The sequence below is a fragment of the Arachis hypogaea genome, chromosome 3, assembly GCF_003086295.3.
Source record: "Arachis hypogaea cultivar Tifrunner chromosome 3, arahy.Tifrunner.gnm2.J5K5, whole genome shotgun sequence".
NCBI classification, from domain to species: Eukaryota; Viridiplantae; Streptophyta; class Magnoliopsida; order Fabales; family Fabaceae; genus Arachis; species Arachis hypogaea.
This window is the reverse complement of record NC_092038.1, coordinates 26,581,180-26,603,053: the sequence shown is the minus strand read 5'-3', so window position 1 is coordinate 26,603,053 and position 21,874 is coordinate 26,581,180. Positions and strand designations below refer to the sequence as shown.

Sequence of the window (21,874 nt, the reverse complement as noted above, 5' to 3'; positions counted from 1 at the left end):
CTAATTTGTTCTTATTATTTTTCACAGTGAAGAACTATTCCACTTAATAGAGAGAGACAATGGTTCGGTCTAACAATTTGTAAAGCTGCAGAGAGATGTGTTTGCCATTACCTTCTATCACTTTGCAGAGTCAATCACCTTCCACTTGAACTTTGGAATAAAAAGCAGTGACACAAATAAGGTTCATGACTAAAGATATTCTCGTTTCTCATTCTACTTTTCTCGAATAACATATATTACGGTCAATGGAGGCTAACAATAGAATATAGTTATGTAGCAACAAAAATAACAGTGCAAGTTTACCCCAAACTATATTCAGAGCCTATTACCAAATTTTGTCTCCTACAAAGATTTAACAGTTGTTATCATAAAAATAGAAGTGGGTTATCCAATCCAGACTCCAACAAAAACATCCATTCCTTTCTCTTTATCTATTATTGTCACTTAAAAAATCATTCTTTTTTTTATTTCTTTTTTTTTTGGTATTTTTTTTTATTTCTTTTTATTTGTCACAATGATTTGCGATTCATTTTTGAACGCTCCTTACTAAATAAGGAGTGTTAGCCAATGAGCTATAACTCAAATGGTATAGTTTCTCAATATTCACTTAACAACAAAAAAAAAAAAAAAATAAGGAGTGTTATACTTGTTAATTAAGCAAATCTAAACTCTCCATTTATTATATTTTATATTAATGACTTAGATTTATACTTTAGAATTTTGGGTTAAGAACTTAGAATTTATGATTTACAGCTTAGAACTCAGAGTTAAGATTTAGAATTTAGAATTTAGACACCAAAATTAAAAGAGCGCTATACTCTTTACTTTCTTCGGTGTACATTAGCATTAGATTTATTGAAAAACTAACAGTAATGGATAAAATGATATTGGGTAGTAGTGCGGCTCACAAGGCACCAAGAGTGTCCAAGTAGTTGTAATCAATATCTACCAACCATGATGGAAGGAACACCAAAAATGGCATTCATCTAAATAGAAAGCCTGTGGGGGCAAACTCAACTATTCTTACGTTCAGCCACTTCTTCCCATATAAGGAGCAGATTCCAAGGGGGGTGGGGGTCCAAAATTAAAAACTACTTAAACAAGACATAATTATGCCTCTCCCTTTTAACACTCTTCATTGGGAGAAAGGGGACAAAACTTCTCTAAATCTCCTTTTAGATGTATTGGGCTAATGGGCCCAACTTCATTTCCCCAATAATATTCCAATATACATGAAAAAAAAACCTGTAGAAGTCAAATCTCAATCCATGAGAACATTGTCTGTATCTCAATGGCAATGCACAATGCACAGCACTATCCAGAGAAACAAAACTAGCCTCTCTTTGCAAAATAAAAATGATGGTCCACAGCTGGTCTTGCAACTATTCATATTGGAAAACTTGGTCTATTTCTGTTCTCTAATCCCAGTTTTGAAAGCTAAGAGGAACAAAAAAAACCCTTACAAAACATTATTTTATAATTATTCAACATGTACATGAATATGTTCCCCACCTTACATGGTCTTAAGCAATCTCTCTCTGTCTCTCTCCTTATTATCCCCTATATATATTAATAATATACATATACCATTGTGCACTATTAGTCTTGACCCAAAAGAAAACAAACTTAAAAGGCATAAAGGGGGGAAACAAGAAAGATGGAACTAAGAAGGGTGAGGAAAGCATGCCCCTACACTACTCTATTTCCCAATAATCAAATCCTATATGCCATATGGATGCAATCATCATCATCTAAAAGAGAGAAATAAGAAGAGATACTTTTTGTGGCAGATTTGAGGTCAAGAGGGCCTTCGCGTTTCAAGGGCCCACAAGTCAACCTATGGGGCGACACGAAACGATGGGCTAAAGGGAAACCCCAATTGAACTTCAAAGTTGAAACTATATAGTAAGATTGGGCATGAATCAACTTCATCACAGTAACATGGACTATCAATAATATTCGCCATTTGACGCCATATCTTCACCCAAAACATTGGGGTATTAAGTTTATACATAGCCTAATACCAAGAACATAAAAAAAGTATATACATACCAACTTGAATTAGTCGAGTCATGTCTATATAAATCCATGTTTAAATTTCGCTTTGTTTATATAATAATTTATTCACAAAAAACAAATCCTTAAATATAGTTTAAATTTATAACAGGTTAGTCCTTGATCTATTAAATTAAAATATAATATTAGAAAACAAAACTTGTGTGAGACTTTACTAAACCACCCACATTGAGCCTCACCATTATCACCGATACCAAGAGAGAAGGATAGTAACAACATTTATACTTATTTGTAAGTTAATTTAATTTTTACATTTAAAGTTGAAATATAATTTGAGGAGTGGTACTAAAAAGATAAAAATGATTAGGAAACAATGTTTTTGTTTATGTTAGCAATTGGCATTATATGGTTGCTTTGGAATAGGAAAACCACCAAGCCGAATTCTTTTCTTTAATCAAGAAACAGTAAATACATACTTTGCTAATCACATTGTCCGTTTTCTTTTTTGATCCATCTTGTCATATATGTATGCTTTCAACTTTTGGATCAATGTTTATCCACTGCTACATGCAACACCATAATCAAAATGTTAGTGTTATCACTTATCACTGCTAAGGCTTCCAATCCTGGCCCTGAAAAGTAGCCGACAAACTCATTTTATTGGTTCTGCCATGTGATCTGTGGTCTCAACCAGTTCACCCATTTGGTTGGTTCTTCTTTATTGGTGCCTCTAAGGGGCCGAAGATAATTTATTTAAAACTAAAACAATTTAACTAACATGTTATACATGATAAAGTTATTAATCGAAACAATTTTTATAAAAAATATATAAAATTTAAGTTTTTAATATATTTATTAAATAAAAAATTTAAAATCTCTTATTAATATAATAATCTTAATTTATATTTTAAAAATACAAATTAATTAAATGCATAGAAAAATTAATTAAAAAGGATTTTTTTATGAGTACCTTTGGTCTTTGGTCTCTATTTACCTAATGAAGGATGCCTAATAACTAATAAGGTATTTTTTTTCATAGGCTGAATTTAGAACTAAATCAAATATAGATGTTAGAAATATAATCATTTATTTTTTTCTTTTTATTAACTTTGTGATATGATCTCAGAATTTTTATGACTTAAACGTCTAAAATTTGATCTTTGTTAAACCTCATCCTCGTAAAAAAAAAAAAAACCCAGCATAAGATCAATATATATATATATATATATATATATATATATATATATATATATATATATATATATATATATATATATATATATTATCTTTCTATTAGTTTAAACTTAAAAAAAAAGGTAATTTTATGATAATAAATTTGTTGAAAATTGACTTATTAATAACTTGATTATCTAAGGTTAATTACGAAAATTTACAAGTTTGAATTTAAAATTTAAACTGTATTTAATGAGTTAAAATTAAACCTAACTAAACTCATTATATAATTTTTGTCATTTGATATATATATAAAAGTGAATATTGACACTTCTAATTGATAATGATATTTTTTATTATATATGATATCTAAGTTATAAAAAAAAAAATTCTCTTCACTATGAAAAATAAAATAATGAGAATAAAAGATAATACGGATAAATTGCAAATAAAAAGTGTAAACTATCAATTATGATAAAAATGATAATATCACTCTTCTATTAATTATATTTATGTTATTTGAGTTAATTCATTTTCTTGAGTCATCTAAATTTTTAGAAAGTCACACTCAAATTTTAAACTAAATGCCAGGTCAACACATAGGAGCGGCTCAGTAGGTTGGAAATTATGGAACCAAATGACAATGTGTGCGTGTTGTGTAAAAAGGCAGTTGAAACTATTCATCACCTGTTGATTGCGTGTGAGTTTTTTTGACAAGTATACTGTGTATGGATCACAAAATTTGGTCAGGCGTGGACAGCTCCTGTCACTTTAAAAGATCATTTTGACAGTTAGAGATCCATGCCTATGAAAAAGAAGGTACGCAAGTACTGGTTAGTTGGGTTTTTCTCAATTATATGGAACGTTTAGCTACGGCGGAATGATGTAATCTTCCAGAACAAGACAGCAGACGTTGCAGAATGTGCGACTCAAACGTTTCTTTGTGCTACGGAATGGTGTGGTAACTAGCTCATGTTGTTGATGGCTATACCGAAGATGACATAGGAATTGGTTAGTCTATTACTTTATCTCAGCTTTGTGCCTTTGTATGTTTCACTTCGAATGTTGAGCTCTTTCTTTAAAAAAAAAAAAATTTCGCGACATAAATATGACTAAACTCGATTCATCACTTATGTTAATAACTGCTTTGCATTCAGGTTCTATCTTCTATGTATGTCGATAAAATAAAATAAAACAAAAATATCACTTTGTCGTGAAAAATAATCATGTGCTTCAAGACAAGACATGAATGATCATAATCTAGGCTCTTTGTTAGTGAAAAATCTTGGAGGTATTATTGAGTTTGCTAAAATGTCTTTGTTCGGATGACACCAAGTTCTAGAAAGCTGAATCCAGCTAGCTAGAAGGAGATAATAAAGTTGATCAATTAGATTCTCTCAGCTCAATGCTTTTATTAATTTGCTCCTTCTTATAAATACTCAAATAGTGATTTTTTCTATATTTTATTTCATTCAGCTTTTACAGTGTTTGGTCTCACTCTCACTGACCAACATTATGTTGAGATCATGTGTAAGGTAAATTATGGTGCAACTTGGGTGAAGTTTCAAACTTTGGTTAGCTGAGTATTGTTTCCGGATATGTCTACATTGGCTTTTCTCTTTCTCTTTTGCCCCCTTTTCTTCTCTATCTATTGTCTTCTGAAAATGAAGGTTCATAATAATTTGAAATAATTAAAAACTTATGAATACGGAACCTCTTTATAGAAATTTTCAAAACTACACATTCAAATTCGTCATGAATTTTAAATAAAACATTTTGGTTTTTAAAAAATTTTTATTCATTAGATATTCTTAAGAATTATTTTTATCAGATAAATTAATATTTTATTAAAATTTTAATATGTCTATTAGATAAATATATAAAGATGAATTTTACCATATTCTTTGTAAAGTAATATATAATTTATTTGGTGTGATGTGTCACTTTTTAATTGGTTATTAGGTTAACCATGATTAGACTATTTTATAACTAAATTAGTTTTTAAAATGGATAATTATGTAATTTTTTAAATATTAAAAATTAAAATATGACTTTTTCTCCAAATTATTTCTAGAACATGTATCCTAATCCTGTGTAATGGCTTTTGGCCTTTCGCTCCTCTCCCATTCCTTTATCCTCGCGCCTCTCAAGCAACACCGCCTCGTTGATTGTAGTCAAATTATAAACCAATTAAATAACTAAAAAAGCTGTTAGGATGTTTCAAGAACGCAGAAAAAAGAGAAAACCAACATGTCCAAGCACGGCGAAGCAGACTCTGGACAGGGGTGACAGCAGCAACAGACGAGGACGCAACGACGAGAGATACACTGGAGCAAGGAGACACGACGACGCAGAGCAGGAGAGCCACAGACTCGACAGCGCAGCATTGGAGACGCACCAAAGCTGGCGAGACGAATCAGAGGAGTCGACGACCGTGACTTTTGGACTCTAGAGTTCAGCCATTCAAGACTTAAGGAGAGGCTGACTGGTGAGGAAGAATTACTGAGCGACATTGAGAAAGAACGAGGAAGAAGAATTTAAGATTAGGGTCACCATTAACGTGATTTGGAAAATTAAAAAAATCACTTTCTAATCTTTTAATAAATTATCCATTGATCCCTTTTAAAAATTTAATTACATATAATCTAACTATACTTAAGATAGTAACTCAAATTAAAAGTAAATATCCAATTAAAATGTGACACATCATAGAAAGTAATTTATAAGTTATTTTAGTAAGGATTGGGTAGAATTCACCGTACCATATATAAATCTTAACTAACAAATTTTATTATAAGATCATTAGATTAAAAAAGGTTTAATTACTCTGTTGGTCTTTATAGTTTTGCAAAATTTTCAATTAGGTCTTTATACTTTTTTTCCTTTTAATTGGGTTCCTGCACCAATTTTTTTTTTCAATTAGATCCCTTTTGGTAGTAATTGACTTAATTATATAGGGACTCAACTAAAAAGAAAAAAAATTGGTACAGGGACTCAAATAAAAAGAAAAAAAGTGTAGGGACTCAATTGAAAAAAAATTGGTGCATGGACCCAATTAAAAAAAAAATATAGGGATCTAATTGAAAATTTTGCGAAACTATAAAAACCAATAGAATAATTAAACTATTAAAAAATACAAGACAAATTTATTTCTTTTTAAAACAATAAAGAAACTAATCTATTTCATAAAAATAATAAAAAATATATTAAAAATAAAATATTTAATGTAAATTTTTTAAACCAATTTAAATATTTATTCAATTTTAAAATATGATAACTCTATTCACAATACAAGTGATAGCACGCTGTTTGATATATATATATATATATATATATATAAACGTGATTATTTATGAAAATATTCTAAAGTAGAAATGAGGATGAGAGCAAAAATTATCTCGCGGCAATGGCGGGATGGAATAAAAATAAAAAATATTTTAAATAAAATTTTTTTAGCATCTACAATATTTTTTGTTTAAAAATTATATTGTATAATTTATTTAAAATTTGAGTATTTGATGTTTATTATTTTTATTATATGATATAATTAAAAAATATTAAATTTATTTTATCTTAATTATAGTAAAATTAATGTATTTTTATTAAAATAAATAAATTGAGATTGTACTTAGGAATGACATAATTCTCTAAGACATTAGGATCTTTGCGGAGACCATTTTGAATAAGAATTTAACTGTGAATTTTCTTTTGTAGGGACAAAAATGGGAGGCAAAATTTTTTCAAGACAGGCATGGGACTTAAACGGAGATCTCTGTTCCATCCACACTGATCTTTGAAATTTATAAATTTATTTAATTGTCTTTAATAGTTTATTTTTCCTATATATTTTTAGTCATTTCATATGCCATATACATAGAAAGAGAATCCTAAATTTCTAATCATCATTTGTATAACCCTTCTTCAATTCAAAGATCTCTAGTATGTTCATACTTTATCCAACCTTTTTGCAGCCACCTCCCTCACCACTCTCCTTATTCATTGCACAGTCACCCCTTACCGCGCCATCAACTTTCACTGCATCATTCTCTCTGTTCACGACATTCTTTCTCTTCTTCGAGGGTGTGTCCGTTATCCTCTCCGCAACTCTGCCGTCGTGTCTATTCTCCTCTCCGCTGCTAAGTCCCCCACCTCTTCCACTACTCAGTGCTCTACCTCATTGCCGCGTTCTCCCACCGCGTCAGTTTGAAAGAAGTCGTCGTCTTCTGTTTAGCATTTTTGTAAAAAATTTTGCTGTTTTTGTATAGAATAGATACTTGCAACTCTACTCCTATAAAAATTAATAATTAGTCAAAACTATAGAAAAGATGGGAAATAGGGCCTCACAAAAAATAGAAATGGAAAAAAATTCTTCGACGACGAGAATTCGGGCAGAGACGGAGAGTAAATCTGGGGACGGAAATGAAAAGTAGGGAGACGTCTCCCGATCTAGGGCTGGTAATACATACCCTACCGCAGGTACCCAATCCGGCCCAATCCGTTTGGGTAGGGTAGGCTACCCGACTCGCTGCGAGTATGATAGAGATCAGTCCGAGTATGTCTGCGGGTAGGGTAGAGTACAGATTTAGAGTGTACCCTACCCTACCTGCACTCCATATATAACACATATTTTATAAAAATTAGATATATAGTGAAAGAGATAAAAGTTAAACCCCAAACCTCTCTTATGTAAAGATTTCCAATAAGTGGACAACCACTAAACTAGTTAGTTAATTTAGTAATTTAGAGCATTAGTTTTTTATTTTTTATTTTATTAATATGTATAAAATTTAGAATGATTAAATTTTATATTTGTTTAAAAAAATTTGATATTTCTACGGTTAGGATAAAGTAGGATATGATTTAAAACTTTAAAGCGTGGGCAAGGTTAAGATTGAGATATTCTCAATCTACAGATATGATAGAATAGAATTTTAATGAAATTTTTTAGCCCACAAATAAGATTAGAATAGAGTCAAAACTCTATCCTACTCTATTATTACCATCTATCCCGTTTCCATCCTAATTATATTTTTCAACAAAAAATGGAGATCCGAAAGAATATTTCATTGTCATGGAAAATAGAGATTGAGATGGAAAAAAGTTTTAGGACGTGGGGTGGGTATGAGAGATCATATCTCGTCTCCGCTGTTCTATATTATCATCTATGTATATAATTTCTCTTAATTAACTTTTTAGTGCGAAAAATCAAACTATATGATCGAGTAATATTCACTAACTCTAATGATGATTATAATGGCTAATGCTCTTATTTATAATCCTAATTAAGCAACTAATGGATCTAACGACCAATGATCAACCATCACATTTTTTTCTTATATATACACACATAATGAAAGTATATATTTTTGTTAGAGGCGGGATATATATTTGTTTTATACTTACTTTATATAAATCACTGCAGCAGGGTAAAAATTTTTCAAAATTTAAACATAAATCACTCCAGAATATCATGGTTTATGAGATTTTTTTAAATAAATAATTTAATTATTTTATTTACTGAACTATATAATTTATATAGTATTTACTAATTTACATTACGTGATATATCTTCTTTACAGTATAAACGAAATAAATTAAGTTTTACTTTGCACGTATTTCGTTTTCATACGAGATATTTGGAGTTTGAAAAAAACATATATCTCGTTTACAGTATAAACGAGATACATTTATAATTATATCGTCTACAGTATAAACGAGATATGTGTATTATTATAAAAAAATTACAGTTAAAATAATATTAATAATCTAAATTTTTAGCATGCAATTAGTATTTAAAAATGTTGGTGAAAAAGATTAAAAAAATGATATGTTTGAACAATTAATACCCAAAAAAAGAGCATAAAAATTTTAGATTAAATTATAGATCGAATTAGATTGATTTAAATTTGAAAAAAAAAAACTTCTATATGTTCAAGTTTCATAATGAGAATAAATTTGGTAATTGCACCAACTCCTACAAATTGAAAGATGAGAAGCGTAAAATTGATGGGGGATAAATAAAACAGAAAAAGAGTGGGAGATAACTATTTCAATTATTGTTAGGAGAAGTTGAATGGAGGATAAATAAAATTAGAAAAGGAGTGGGAGATAACCGTTTCAATTGTGTGCCAATTATTAGGAGAGATATCTATTTCAATTCTCTCGACTTTTTTTCTGTTTTATTATTTATCAGTGTCAATTGATAGAAGAGATAATCATTTGAATTTGGTGCTACGAGAGATAACCGTTTTAATTCTCTTCCTATTCTTTGTCTGTTTTAGTTATCCACATCAACTTCAAGCTTTTCATTTTTTAATTTGTATGAGTTAGCAACATTATTCGTATTTATTCTCATCATGTAACTTGAACACGTAGAATTTTTTTTTTCGAATTTAAATTAATCCAATTCGATGTATAATTTAATCTAAAATTTTTTGTTTATTCTTTTTGAGTTCTAATTATTTAAACATATCATTCATTTTAATCTTTTCTACAATCTTTTTAAATACTAATTGCATGTTAAAAATTTGGATTATTGGTATTATTTTAAGGTAGAAATTCATGTGCAGTCGACTTCACGTGAAGTTGATACCTGAGAGTCGTTAGATGATTTGAATGATTTGACTAAATTTTTATCTAACGGCTCTCAAATATCAACTTCACGTGAAGTCGACTTCACTTGAGTTTTCACCTTATTTTAATATAATTTTTTATAATAATACATATATCTAATTTACATTGTAAACGAGATACGAACAAAACAAAATTTGACTTATCTCATTTACAGCGTAAATGAGATACACACAAACTCATTTCGTTTATACTATTAGTGACATAAATTATGTAATGTAAATTAGTAAATACGCTATAAATAACATATTTCGGTAAATAAAATAATTAAATTATTTATTTGAAAAAAATCCATGGTTTATGTGAAGATTTTTATGTGCCAAAATTGCTTGACTGTGTCGTGGTTTATGAACACATTTCTATGTGCAGAAACTGTCAATCCTTGTCGTGGTTTATGAAGACTACTATGTGCAGAAACTATCAATTCCTGTTATGTTTTATGAAGAAGTGTTATATAAATTCGTGATTCTCAACCACGAATTATTCATTTGAATCGTTTTTAAAGTTTATATTGAAGAGTTTATATTAGAGCATAAATTTAATTTGTACTCTATTAGATTTAAAAAAGTAGTTCAATTGTTGATTAGGAGTAGATTTGGAGTGATAGTAATAAGATTAGTGACAATGTTATTGTTTGTTAAACATACTAATTTTATTGCCAATTAGTTTTTATTCATACACTTTGAAGCAGAATAGTAAGTTTTTTTTATCATGTATTTGGATATTTTAGTTAGTATTAGATGGCATTAATCATCTTTAATTTATAAAAATTAAAATTTATTAGTTAATTTTTTGTTGTTAAAAATTTTATTAAAATTTGATTTGTATCAATTTTTTCTTTCAAGATGTAGCTGACTAGGTGTATTTACAACATTTAAGACGATAAAATATGTCTTTACATGATCTAATCATTTTATACTTAGAGACCACTTGGTTGTATCACCTGATTAGGATAAATAATTATTAGTTCAAGTTGGTTTAGTTTTTGGTCAACACATTTATTAAGAAGTAATTTCTTGAAACGTTCACCTTTCATATGTTGTTTAGAGAGTGCATTATTATGTTGCAAAATGTGAAGTACTAACTGGAATTGTCTATTGACAATGAGGTGGTCAACGGTTACCTCATAGATTTTTCATAGTTCATACCAAGATAGGAAGACAACATGGAATGTTTTGAGGAGCTATATATTGGTGAGCTTCCACCGACGAATAGGATCAAATAGATGATAATCTACTTCACGTGGTTTCATAAAAAGTTCAAGGTGCTTCCAGAATTAGAAAATTATTATTTTTTAATATATTTATGGGTAATATATATTAATTAATTATAATCGCAAATTAATCTATTTTACATTAAATGACTTATAGAACAGTGATCTCCATTAATACTGAATTAAATGAGAATAAAGTCAAATATATTATTTTATTTGATTTTTAGGGTTTAATGGATGTCATACTCAGACATAAATAGTAACTTAAGGGTTTTTTGGTTCCCAATACATTAAAACTGTCTCCGTAGATCTTTTTTTATCATAAAAATTGTGATTCAACCTTATCAGAAACACAAAATTTTGGTTGAGAAATATAAAAAAATCAAACTCTTTTAATCATGCTTATGAATTTAGATACACTTTCGAGTATTTCTTTTTTAATCATTTAATATAGATAGTCTTAGAGTTAAGAAAATTTTAAAATTTTTAACAAGTGGTATAAGAGTCATTTATGATTAAATTATTGTAAAAGTATAAATTTTTCTTATTTATAATTTGATCTTGATTTGAGTTTATAATATTAAACTTGAAACAAGTACATAAAGGTTTTTCTTTTTCGTGAAACAAATATATTTTATCCCATTCACGCGATTGAATTAATGTTAATAATGTTGTTTTATGAAATAAAAAAAAAAACTCGTTTTTCTTTTTACAAAAAATACATAAGAATTGGGCTATTATAGTAATGCCTTTTGTGTATTTTTTTTAATGTGTACGCATATATATTATAGATCCAATTAGCTTAAAAAAATTATATATATGCACTGAAGGAATTTAATTTTGGTTGGTACATACCAATGATACATATAAAAGAAATTTATTTATTCACAAAGTTTGAAAATATTTTTTTTATTCATGTCTTTTTTTTTATATTTTTCTCAACCGAGAATATTGTGTGATAAATATATGTATATCTAAGGAGGTTGTAATAATATTATATAGTTCTTATATATTGTGCTTTGCTATTTTATTTATTATTTATTTTTTATGATGCGTAAGCATTTGGTTTAGTTTTGGATAATTATATCTATCGATTTTATAAAGGTTTAGTTTTGAAATAAATTGATTGAATATTATGCTACTAAAATAGTCTCTTTTGTAAAATTGATTTATTTTAGAATATTAGAAATATAATAATATGTAATTTATGTTAATATTGGTCGACTCAAAAGAAGGTTTATGTTTGGTAGAATTACATGTACATATCAATGATATTTATATATTTTGGTATCTAGTTAAGAATAACTCAATGTTTATTATTTATGTAAATAATAATCGGACAAAAAGAAGTTTATTATTTGTCCAAATAATAAATATTGAACTTTATGTTTATTTTTTTTATTAATTATGCAACCACTAATCAGTCTAGATGAAGGTTGGTGTTATTGATGGAAAATATATGCAATAAGAAATATATATAATTATCAGGTTTTTATGTAAACAATGAGTCGATCTAAAGATAAGCTTATTGTTCGATAGAATTTTATTAAGAATATTTGCGCACTACAAAAAAAAGCCTATAATCACGGTAAAAAACCGTGACCATAGCTGGTGAAAAGGGTGACCATAGATCTATGGTCATGGTTTTGGACCTATGGTCACAGTTTTTTACCGTGGCCTATTCCGCCATGGCCATAGGTCTTTGGTCACAGTTATAATTTTCAAATTCTGACACTTTAAGCCACGGATTTTAACCGTGATCATAGGACAATTTATGGTCACGCATAAAAACTGTGACCATAGCCATATCTATGGTCACCCTTCCTTAAAACCGTGACTATAGCCTTATCTATGGTCACCTCTCCTCAAAACCGTGACCATAGCCTTATCTATAGTCACGGGTTTGGTCGTGACCATAGAGCCTATGGTCATTCCTCCTTAAAACCGTGACCATAGCCATATCTATAATCACGATTTTAGCAGTGACCATAGTTTCTATGGTCACCCTTCCTTAAAACCGTGACCATAGCCTTATCTATGGTCACGGTTTTGGCCGTGACCATAGCCTTTATGGTCACCACTCCTCAAAACCATGACCATAGCCTTATCTATAGTCACGGTTTTGGCAGTGACCATAGTCTCTATGGTCACCCTTCCTTAAAACCGTGACCATAGCCTTATCTATGGTCACCCCTCCTCAAAATTGTGACCATAGCCATATCTATGGTCACAGTTTTGGCCGTGACCATAGCCTCTATGGTCACCCCTCCTTAAAACCGTGACCATAGCCTTATCTATTGTCACGGTTTTGGCCGTGACCATAGCTTCTATGGTCACCCCCAATGTTTTGAAAACCGGACCGGACCGGCCGGTCGAACCGGTTTAACCGGGAACCGGCAACCAAAACGGTCCGATTCGCTGTCTATAACCGCTCTGTCAAGAACCGTTTAAAAACCGTTGAATCGGACCAGAACCGGCCGGTTGGACCGAACCGGAAACCGACCGGTTCCTTAAAAACGACGCCGTTTGGAGTTTTTTGGAAAAAAGAAAAAAGGGAAAAGCAACGCGTCACTCTCACCCAGTCACCCCCTTCCCCAACACCCCTCTCTCATTCGTGAATGCCACACTAATCTCATCCCCTTCTAAAGCAAAGTTCACAATACTGACAAACCAAAACCCTAGCCTCCTCCTCAACGATTCTACTACCGCCGTGCGTGGTTGTCGGCGCCTCCGTGGGTTCCTCCTTCCCCCTTTCCCGAGCCAAAACCCAGGACCTCTATTCTAGCGCGGCACGTCATCCCCATCCCTGGCTTCTCTGTTCAAGCCTTGGAGCAGCTCGCCGTCGTCTCGTCGCCGTTTCGTTTACAACCCAGAAAAAATAAACAAAGCTTCTGTAGCGCTGAGAGCCCCTTGCCCCCTTCTCTCCTTCTCCTTGCCCCCATCCCTGGCTCTGTTAGTTTGTTTAATTTGCTTCGCATCCGCTCCTTCCTTTTAATTTTGCCATGGTTAGTGGTTACTGATGAGTGATGAGTGATGGCTCTGTTTAATTTTGTTTCTGGTTACTAATGGGTTTGTTTAATTTTGCTTCGCATTCGCTTCTTCCTTTTAATTTGCTCTGTTTACTGATAAGTGATGGCTCTGTTTAATTTCTGAATGCTTTGTTCTTGTTCTTTTTAATTTCTGGAATTTTTGTTCAAATTTGTGTGTAATGTTTTGTAATGTTTGATAATGTTGCTGTTTTGTAATTGCTGGTTGCTGGGTGCAGGTTTAGTGTCATCACTATTTTGGAGTGTTTATGTACTAATGTTTGTTGCTATTTTGTCATTGCTGGTTGCTGGTTGGAGGTTTAGTGTGATTATTGGTTAATGTTTTGTAATGTTTGTTGTTGAATGCTGATTGTTGAGTTCAGATATGGTCTTGTTGCTGAATGCTGTTTGTGCTGAATGCTAAGTGTTTGTTGCTGAATGCTGCTGCTGTTTTTAATTTCGTGAATGATTTATTAATTTCATTGTTCTTAACTGCTGTTCTTGTTAAAAATTTTGCAATTGATCTTTTGATTGATTATATGCCTCATGTTTTTAATTTCACTCTGCTTCTAGGCTTTGAAATCAGTTTATGATAACCGATGCAATTATTTAGTTGAATAACTGATGTAATTATTGAGTTCAAGAGATTGAGTTTTTCTGTTCTCATTATTAGTAAGACATGGATAGTTTAGAATTTTCTATTTCTTTCCCTTACTTCTGAAGTTCATTGTTTCAGAAGGTTTAGTGTTGGCTTCAACTTTCAAATGGGAATTGGGAGCTGGTGAAGATAATAACATCTTCTGGAACTGAGTCTGTTGTTTTACTGCCTGATGGAAAAGTAAGATTTGATCTAGAATTACCATAGTACACAGTGATGTTTGTTCCATCTAGCTGGACTCAGTGAGACAACTGGAAAGTGTTCTTTTAATTTAACCTTGTTAATCATATCTTGTACAATTTTGGTTGCCATAAATCCCTTCAAGAAAGTTCTTCTGTATGGTAATGATTATATTGAAGCCTACAAGCGTAAGAATCTTGTTTTGTTTTACTTTTTTACTTAGCTACATTAAGGCTATATTCTCTATTTTTAACTTGTGCACTGCAATTCAATCCAACTATTTTTAAAGAAAGTATAATTATGTTAAATGTCAACATATTTGCTGTAAATTTGAGTATTTTGATGATTAATTACATTTAGTTGGTGATATTTTATATAGGGTTTTAAATTTGAAAGATATTTTATGATGTTTATTTATAATATTTTATTAAGGAACGGTTTTTCCGGTTGAACCACGGTTAGACCGGTTAGACCAATAAACTAGTGAACCAGTGATTAGAGCAGTTCAATGACCGGTCCGATTTTCAAAATTTTGGTCACCCCTCTTCAAAACCGTGACCATAACTTCTATGGTCACCCGTCTTCAAAACCGTGACCATAGAGTCTATGGTCACGATTTTGACCGTGACCATAGATATCCTATTTTAAAATGGTGGCCATAGCCTGTTTTGTTTTATGAGCTTTAATTTTTTTAAAGTATAATCACATCTCAAAATAATGATAATCACAAAATAAATCTAAGAACAAGAAATATAAATCATAAAAGTTTCGTTATAAACTAGATATGTTTAATTTTTAGTTTAAACAACAGAAATCAAAATAGAATGTAACGTATCCAATTACATGTAATACCGAGTAAAGTCTCTTATCAAAAAGTACAGAACACATAAAAAAATTATATTTAGATAATTAAAGTATAAGACCCATCCCATGTCATATTTGTATGGAACATATTTTCTTCACATCATGTCTTCCTGCTAGCAAAAGAAATAAACATGTTAAAACAGAGCAAAAATATTTTTGATAATACAGTACATAGGCAGAAAAGTTTAATAAGTCAATTTTAACTTTAAAATTTCAACCACTAAACAGCAAGGAGTATTTGCTAGGATTTTGATGAGCCACATAAAAAGAAAATCTTAGCCAAGACTTATATATACATGTCCCTGTTTATGTAAACAACAAAGTCCAATTCATATAGACCTACCTATAACACAAATGACAAACCTAAATAATAATTGTTGAAAAAAAAAATTCTAAATTCTATGTGGTACCAAACTTGTTAGCCTTCAACTCGTTAAAAAAAATGCTTATTTGCTTCACTGTAGCTAATCATTTAACGGTTAAATGTTGCATGCACTTAGTGAAAGTATCTTAACCAAGAGCTGCAACAGTTGAGTGCCATAACTATAACCAAACATTAAAAAATAAAATAAAAATTAAAAAATATCATAAAAACCATGACTGCAAGACAGAAAAAAAAGTTATCAAAAAGATTAGCGCATTAACTAAAGTTCTCTAATGTAATCATAAAACTTCTATGGAAATTCCGTCAGTACTCCTATCATTAGGAGGTTCATACTATTATATTGTGTTGTGTGACCAAGAAGTTGCCACTGATTTTATTAACTAAAATAATTAAATTTTTAAAATTCATAAAATTTGTGATCAAATCTCAACCATTGATTGGATAAGAGGTACTGAAACCCTTTTTTTTTATACATGAACATTGCACAGTAAAGTCCCTAACACTAACCCTATTCATTGCACTATTGGAGCCAAACCAACAAGATCTTGAAGCCAGATTCAAGAGATCATTTCAACAATTTGCTTTAATTCAGCCAAATATTTTACTACATATTCAATCAATGAAATATTCGAAGGTATACACAAATTTAATGGGGTAAGAAAAAGAAGTAAAACTTAATAAATCAAAGTAACTATAGATAAGTGAAATACATTAGTTCAATTATTTGAACACAACAAAATTTTAGAAAACCTAAATAAAATAAACAACAAAGGAAGGGTTTCAAAGCTTACAGCTTTTTCAAGAGGTCCAGGTTCGATATGGTATTGACGGGGTGAGAGTGAAAGCATATCTTCCCCCTTCTGTTCTCTCAAAAATAATATAAAAAAGAAAATGATATTTTATATTAAATAAATATTAAGTATTAATCAAAAAGAAAAAAAAGAAAAGAAGAGGGGATCTTAGAAACCTGGGAGTGAGATCGGAAATGGAAAGCAATGGGTGTTAGCAGGGGTGTTTTACTGCAGGATGCCAGTGTTAGCAAATTTCAAAATCTAGGATGCCACCGGTTCTAGTTCTGCGTCTTAGAGGATGGAGTGGCAACGGTGATGGTGACGGTACACTAAGACAGTTGAAGCAAGACGATGAGGGTTTTGCACGACGAATAGGCCAGGGAGCAAGAATGAAAGAGGACTTGGCTAGGGTTATCTTTTCCCACTATTTCTTTCCTAAGTTAAGACCTAGCTAATACGAGGGAATGGGGATTTTGGGAGGGAAGGGGGATTTTGGGAAGAGAGGGGGTAAACTAACGACAACGTTTTTTGGTTTATGGGGGGGGGGGGGGGGGGGGGGGGGGTTTAAACAAAATAATTTCAAAAACCATATTCTATGGTCACTCCAAAAAATTGTGACCATAGACCCCTTTAGGCCACCATTTCTTAAAACTGTGACCATAGATTTCTTTAGGTCACCCAAAAAAAATCGTGATCATAGACCCTTTTAGGTCACCATTCTTTAAAAAACCGTGATCATAGACTCTTTTTGGTCACCCCAAAAAATCGTGACCATAGATGTCTTTTGGTCACGGTAAAAAACCGTGACCATAGACCATTTTAGGTCACCCCCAAAACTGTGACCATAGACCCTTTTAGGTCACCCCAAAAAATCGTGACCTAGACCCCTTTAAGTCACTCTTGTTTAAAACACCGTAACTATAGATCCTTTTTGGTCACCCCAAAAAATTGTGACCATAGATGTCTTTTGGTCACGGTGAAAAACTGAAAAACCGTGATTATAGACCATTTTAGGTCACCCCCAAAACCGCGACAATATATCCCTTTAGGTCACCCAAAAAAATCGTGACCATAGACCCTTTAGGTCACCTTTTTTTAAAAACTGTGACCATAAACCCTTTTTGGTCACACCAAAAAATCATGACTATAGACCCCTTTTGGTCACCCCTATAAACCGTGACCATAGACCCTTTTAGGCAACTTTTTTTTAAAAAACTGTGACCATAGGTACTCTATGGTCACCCTTTTTAAAAAAAGGTGACCACAACTTTTTTTTTGTCACGGTAAAAAACCGTGATCATAGAGGGTCTATGGTCACGGTTTTTTACCGTGGCCATAGACCCAAAATGTTGTAATTTGGTAAGCTACACTAAATAAATTTATGTATATGTAATTTATGCAAGTATGGATTGGCCCAAAAAAGTTATGTACTTGGCTAAATTACATGTGCATTTGTGGTAATAAACGTGATATTTTTTTATGTGAACAATAAATTTGTCCAAAAATAGACTTATTATTTGATAGATTTATTATTAATGTTTGATTATTGTATTAAAAATACCACTTATAAATTAATATTTCTATCCAAAGACTAAATATTAATGTTGTGCTAGGTATTTGTGATTTGTCCACCATTATATGAATTTTATTCATATGATATGTGATGCATCAGCATCTTCTCTATCTTTTCCTAGTGAATTTGCACTTGAATTGCTAAGTTTAACCAAGATTTAATATATTTTAACCACTATGAATGCTATTTTGAGTTGTGTGCATTTCCGTTTATTTCAGGTAGCATTCGGATGGATTTGACGGAGTTTTGTAGCAGAAAAGGAAGAAAGCGATGATGTTGTCAATCCCGACCTCCTTACACTCAAACATAAATAACTTAAGGTACAGAGATCTAATTGACGAGATTCCAGTGGCATTGGAAAGCTAACTTCCAGATCTTTCCAATGATATATAATAGTATACCCTTTTCTTCCATCCAATTCGGCCTCCTCCACGTTGAACTTGGGAATTTCCAAGTTCAGCGTGGGCTCCAACGCACAAAGAAAGAATCACACATCATCCACGCTGAACTTGAGAATTCTCAAGTTCAGCATGGACTCAAGGATGCAGCAAAGGAGACACTGCCTCATCCACGCTGAACTTGAGAATTTCCAAGTTCAGCGTGGATCCTAATAACCCAAGTGGTCCCTAGACACTCATATAAGGCTGCGCATGAAGCTTAATTAATTTTGATTGAATTTTTATTTTATTTTAAAATAGGAAAATATATTATTTAGTTTTAGAAATTATAATTTACATTAATTAGGATTAGATATAAAAGGAAAAAGGATCAGCCCTTCGGGCTCTTCTTCTCTCTTCTACCTGATTCCGCAATTTACTTGAATCCTAGTTTTTCTCTCTGAACTATGAGCAACTAAACCTCCATGATAAACCGCTATTTTACGGTTTATCTTATGCTTAATTTAGTGAATTTTATTCATTATTCTCACACTTATTTATTGAATTCGCATGTTTTACATTTTCCTTTCTAATTTTATGCTATGATTGAAAACATGCTTCTTTGGCCCTAAATTGCTATTTTTAATCATCTCTTATTACCATTCGATGCCATGATATGTTTGATGAGTATTTTCAGGGTTTATAGGGCAGGAATGATTTAGAGGATGGAAGGGAAGCATGCAAAAGTGGAAGGAATACAAGAAATTGAAGGAATTGCAAAGCTATCAAGCCTGATCTCTTCGTATTAAATCGATCATAACTTGAGGTACAGAGGTCCGAATGAGGCGGTTCCAGTTGCGTTGGAAAGCTAACATCCGGAGCTTCAAAATGATATGCAATTTATCATAGTTGCTTTTCTGTTAAGCGACGCGTACACGTGTATTGTGCGGCAGACAAGCGACGCGTACGCGTGACGGAGCCACGTGCTGTACGTATCAGAAATTACTGGGGCAATTTCTGGGCTGTTTTGGCCCAATTTCAAGCCCAAAAACATAGATTAGAGGCTCTGAGTGGAGCAGAATCAGGAATTGACTTCTCATTCACATAATTTTAGATTTTAGATGTAGTTTTTTAGAGAGAGAGGATCTAGGTTTTATTCCTTTCTAATTTCTGAATTCTATCTTGTTTCAATTTAGTTTCTCGTCTACTTTTAATTGCTCTAGAATTCTAGTTTATTTATTTTCCTTGTTGATTACTTCATGTTGCCAATTTGGTTTATAAACTCCATGTTAGATTTAATTTCTTTTTAATGCAAGTTGAGGTATTTCATATTTATTGCTCTTTCTTCAATTTATTGTTATTATTCCCTCTTGCAATTGTTGGTTTTAGATTTTATATTTTCTTATTGCTTTTCTATGCTTTTATTTTGTACCTTCCAAGTGTTTGATAAAATGCTTGGGAGGGTTTCAAATTAGATTTTTATGTTCTTAACTTGGATTGATTATTTAGAGACTCTTGAGTTATCAAAAGTCTTTTGTTGATTGGTAATTGAGACTTGCTAGTTGGCTTAGGCTTCACTAAATCTAGTCTTTGATTAGGACTTGTGAACCTAAGTTGATTTTGCTCACTTGACTTACCGTCATTGTTAGAGGTTAACTAAGTGAAAGCAAAAGGCAATTACCATCACAATTGATAATGATAATTAGGATAGGACTTCTAATTTTCCTTCCTTGCTAAGAGCTTACTTAATTATTAGTTTATTCTTCTTACAATTTATAATTTCTTGTTCTCTATTTCAAAAACCCAAAAAGATACAATCTCATAACTAATAATAAATACACTTCCCTGCAATTCCTTGAGAGACAACCCGAGGTTTAATACTTTAGTTAATTTCATTGGGTTTGCTTTAGTGACAAACAAATTAAATTTGATTGAGGTTTAATTATCGGTTTAGATCTATACTTGCAACGCGACTATTTTTGTGAAATTCTTTACCGACGATTTTTCCTCCATCAATTTTTGGCGCCGTTGCCGGGGAATTGCAAATGTGTGCCTTATTATTGGTTATTGTGAATATTGTGAATATTTTTTATTTTTCGTTTCTTTGTTAGTTGTTTCTAGTTTTAGGAGTTTATTTTCATTATTTTTTTTAGTTTTTGTTTTTATTTTCTTTTGTTACTATGAATTCTCACCCCTTTAGCTACGAGTGTGGTTATGATTATGTTGTAGGAAATGGACGCTATAATGAGAATATGAATCAAGGAGAAGTTTGATTTCGTACTAGAGCAAGTGGAGAAAGCCGAAATTATCGAAGAAGAAGAAGTGGTTGAAGACTTAGGAGATGCGGAACCTCCAAGGGAAGCTCAAGTCATAGAGCCTCCTTCCAAGATGTTTGAATTTGATGTTCAGGGGGGTGTACAACCTCCAAGGCATATCATGGTTGAAGACTTTGAAGAGGTTGATTAAGAGATGGAGATTAAAGAAGAAGAGGCACAACCTCCCATGCCCTTCGTAAGCAATGAAGAAGAGATTGAATTGGAAGAAAGCTACCAAGAGGAAGAGGTTGAAATTGAAGAAGCTTGCAAAGAGGTGAAAGTTGTCAAGAAAGAACACAAGGGAGTGGAGCTTGAAACCACCTTGCCAAAGTTGTTAGAGACCCCTCCCCCTAAGTCACCATCATCCTTCACAACATTCAAGTGGATAAAATTCATATCACTTAGCTTTCTCATTCCACTTGAATATGTTTTGCTTCAGACGGATGGTCAACTTAGGAATATTTGTGGCTTTAAGAGTAAAAGAGATAGAGTTAGCGGTTGGAAGCAACAACCGAAGCTCATTATGGTTGGACCATTAAGGTTGAATTGTAAAGGTTGGAGTCATGGTACATTGAATGGGTCTAGGATGTCGTTTGGAGGCTTCATTGAGAATTCATCTTGCTTACCACCCAAGTGAAGAAATGATGATCAACAAGAAGATGGGTGTAAAAGC

General features: G+C 31.7%; 2 long non-coding RNA genes across 2 annotated transcripts; one reads left to right on the top strand and one right to left on the bottom strand.

Annotated features, from left to right (window-relative positions):
* Positions 1-13,608: 13,608 nt before the first annotated feature.
* LOC112789974 (uncharacterized) lies at positions 13,609-15,106 on the top strand. Its single transcript, XR_003196463.3, has 2 exons — positions 13,609-14,037; positions 14,795-15,106. It is a non-coding gene; the product is annotated as an uncharacterized lncRNA (long non-coding RNA).
* Positions 15,107-15,649: 543 nt separating this feature from the next.
* On the bottom strand, positions 15,650-17,556 carry LOC112789973 (uncharacterized). The gene is made up of 3 exons (XR_003196462.3): positions 17,113-17,556; positions 16,937-17,005; positions 15,650-15,870 (listed from the first exon to the last, which is right to left on the bottom strand). It is a non-coding gene; the product is annotated as an uncharacterized lncRNA (long non-coding RNA).
* Positions 17,557-21,874: the final 4,318 nt, after the last annotated feature.